At 45.2% G+C, this 3685-nt stretch overlaps 1 pseudogene; it reads right to left on the bottom strand.

Moving 5' to 3' along the window:
- Positions 1-664: 664 nt before the first annotated feature.
- LOC137225814 (protein enabled homolog pseudogene) lies at positions 665-3021 on the bottom strand (annotated as a pseudogene).
- Positions 3022-3685: the final 664 nt, after the last annotated feature.

Genomic DNA, 3685 nt, shown 5'->3' with positions numbered 1-3685 from the left:
TTTTTAAATTCTGGACGAATTTTATGTTTGAGTCTACAAAATTGCATGAAGGCTAAACTTGAGAGACTTCCTATCATTCTAAAATTCCTCCCAAATCATTTTTAGGACACTTTCTTATAAATATCACCCTTGAAAGCACATACAATTCCATTTGTTCCACATTTTATGATCTTAAGCTACATAGGGCTGAACTCAGTTATTCATGGAATATCAAATATGATAGGAAGACAAACCTGAGAGAAACATTTACAGTACAATAGCATAACTTGCTAAATTCCTCATCACCATTCTCTGAAAAAAACTTCTCAAGCCTTTCTCCTTTTTATTTTAGCAATGGATTGAGGAAAATGTGCGAATTTCTCTTGACATGAAAATATTTCAATGCATGGTGATCTTGCCAGACGGATTCAGTATTTTCTGCATAACTGATACAGGAACTCCTATACAACTCTCTTCCATCCTATTGTAAAGGTCAGAAAAAAGCAGCAAACTGGGAGGGAAATAGCTTATTGCCAGAGTAGTAATGTCTGAAGGCTTTCAAAGTATGTTTGTTTTCCCCTCCTTCCTACTGTTTATCTCCATTTTTTTCTTACAGCTCACAAAATGTAGGGGTTTTGTTGTTGTTAACACAGCTGTTCTTCGTAGGTTTTTTTTTTTTTCCTTCTCCACATTCTTCTCTGCATTCTTGTCTATGCAGTATTTGACTTGCTCAGTTCCTGCCTGATTGCATCAATGAGCTCTTCTTTTAGCTTAGTTAATTCTTTTCTCATTTCATCTAAAATGTCCTGCTTCAGCCTGTCATAGTCTAGTCCCTCCATCTGGACTCCATTGGCACTGGGCTGTGACAAGGGCACAGATTTTGCTCTGTGTAATGAATCATAGGATCTGTTGTCAAAAACAATCTGATTTTTCCTTGGAGAATCCCATCTGGAACAACAGACTTGCTGCCATTCATTGTATTTGTTCTTTCCCAAGGTTTTCTTGTCGGTTCAGGTGTACTTGTTGAAGAAGCCTTAGAAGTTACAGGCTCTGAATTTTCATTTTGTCCTCTTTCTGTTAGGTTTCTATTGTTGATCCCTTTACAGCAATTCTTCTCCTCCTGGCCAGCAGGGTACTCATTCCTTTCATTAAACCACTACCCCCTAAAGGAAGGGGTCCATTTCCACGACCCCTATCTGTTTTAGATGAGGCCGAATTCACACCAGTGGTGTTCCCTCCACTTGGGAAAGAGGCATCCTCCAACCGTGACACTTTCCTAAGTTTTGCTCCAGCAATTGCAGCTGCAAGTCCAGTTGAAGGGCGATTGTCTAGAGACATGGATCCCCCAAAAAATCCAGATGCAGGGAGGGGAGCAGCAGGAGGTGATGAGGGAGAAGGGGGTACTTGATTAGGAAGAGGCGGTGGAGGAAGCAGAGGCGGGGGCCCTGAGGACAGAAGTGGACGGAGTGGAGGAGGCCCTGGGGGAGGAGGGAGCGCTGCTAATGCCTGGGCAGGACCTGGTGGGAGTGCAGGAGGGAGTGGAGGTTCAGGTGGTCCCAAGACAATGCACTGTTGGGCTGGAGTCTCGGCCAGCTGAGAGACTGCCTGCAAGCCTGGCTCAGAAGAAGAGGCTCCCAGCACAGAGTTTAGAGGAGTCTCCACAGAGGCAGGGGCAGCTGCAGAGGGAGAAGGGAGAACACTAGGCTTGGATGAGGGAGTTGAGGCAATAGGCGTGCTTGGAGGAGGAGAAGCTCTCATTCACAGTGTAAGAGTGGCGCGAGGGAAGGCGGTGGTGGGCTGGTAGAGACACTGGATGTGTGACAGAGTCGAGCAGCCCGCTGGGTGCCGCTGATGATGGAGGCATCTGGGGCACAGGATAAGGAACACAACTGGGGAGGACAGGCCTTGGACCAGTAGCTCTGCGTGGCGGGGAGAGGAGACGGAGGGAGGGGCGAGAAATTGGAAGTAGACCAGGCACAGGGCTTCGTAGCTTGAGGTTGAAGAGAGGGTGTGTTCACAAGAGAAGAAGGTCAAGAGTTTTTGTTCAGAGGACGAGGAACTGTAGCATAATGGGGAAGAACAGGGTGGAAGGCTGAACCTAGAGATGTTGCAAAACGTGTCTTGGAGTGTCGAAGTGGTGGTGTAGGGGGTGTAGAAGTAGGTGGCAAAGCGGTCACTACAGTGTAATCAGGAGTGGCCTCTGACACTGGAGCTGAGATGACTTTAGCATATGATGGAGGAGGTGCTGAAGGAGGCTGGCAACTGGCACACTCAGGAAGTGGAGCACGATACAGGGAGCTGTTGGAGGATGGAGCGGCATTTGACATTCTTCGCTCGCTTGCATTACAGTTGCTCCCTTTCTAGCTGCTCTTGCCGCTCTCTTTCTTGCCTTTCCCAGTCCAGCCTCTCCAGCCTCTCCCGCTCTTATCTCTCCCGCTCCAGGCAATTCTGACGTTCCCTTTCTTGTCTCTCTCTCTCCAGCTGCTCCTGTTCTAGTCTCTCCCTCTTCAGCCTTTCCCTTTCTAACCTCTCCCTCTCCAATCTCTCCCTTTCCATTCTTTCTCTCTTCAGCCTTTCCCGCTCCACCTCCTTTTGTTGTTGATGTTCTTGTTGCCTTCTTTGAATTTCCGATTCTTCTTGTGATGGGCCATTCTGAACTTGGGCAGGTAGTTGTGAATTTTGTCTAGGCAATGTTGACCCTGTTTCCTGTGAATTCAACACTTCTAAGGCATGCATCATGGCACTTGTGAAGACATTGGCATCTTCTTTGCTGCCAAAGTTGAGACCATACACCTGTCTAGCATCCCGTCATTGGTGGAAGGTCTGTGTAGCTTGATTGTACTTCAACCTTTTAGGAATGGCACAATTTATCACTACCTGATGGTCCTGAATCTTCCTGCCCACCCCTCTGAATGTGTTGTTTCCTGTATGATGATATATATGAACTCTGCTGAACCCGGTTGAACCACCAGCTGGCACCCACTTTTTACTGGCATCATCATAGACCATCAAAGCAGTTCTTGCCTGACAGATACTCTGTTCACTTATTATTTTAAATGTATCATGCCACTCCCTTCTGGTCTGCAGAGTTTCTGCTGAAAAATCAGCTGATAACCTTATGGGAGTTCCCTTGTATGTTATTTGTTGCTTTTCTCTTGCTGCTTTTAATATTTTCTCTTTATCTTTAATTTTTGTCATTTTGATTACAATGTGTCATGCTGTATTCCTCTGTGGGTTTATCCTGTATGGAACTCTCCATGCTTCCTGGACTTGGATGATTGTTTCCTTTCCCAGGTTGGGGAAGTTTTCAGCTATTATCTCTTCAAATATGTTCTCAGGCCATTTCTCTCTCTCTCTTCTCCTTCTGGGACCCCTATAATGTGAATGTTAATTTGCTTAATGTTGTTCCAGAGGTCTCTTACACTGTCCTCATTTCTTTTCATTCTTTTTTCTTTTTTCTGCTCCACAGTAGTGATTTCTCTTACTCTGTCTTCCAGCTCACTGATCCATTCTGCTTCATTTACTCTACTATTGATTCCTTCCAGTGTGTTTTTCACTTCAGTTATTGTATTGTTCAACTCTGTTTGGTTGTTCTTTATATTTTCTAACTCTGTGAAAAGATCCTTCTAACTTATCCATTTTTCTCCCGAGTCCTTGGATCACCTTTACAATCCTTACTCTGAACTCTTTCTCAGGTAGATTGCCT

This window comes from Pseudorca crassidens, chromosome 6, assembly GCF_039906515.1.
Source record: "Pseudorca crassidens isolate mPseCra1 chromosome 6, mPseCra1.hap1, whole genome shotgun sequence".
In the NCBI taxonomy this organism is placed as follows: domain Eukaryota; kingdom Metazoa; phylum Chordata; class Mammalia; order Artiodactyla; family Delphinidae; genus Pseudorca; species Pseudorca crassidens.
This window is presented reverse-complemented; position numbering and strand designations above follow the sequence as displayed.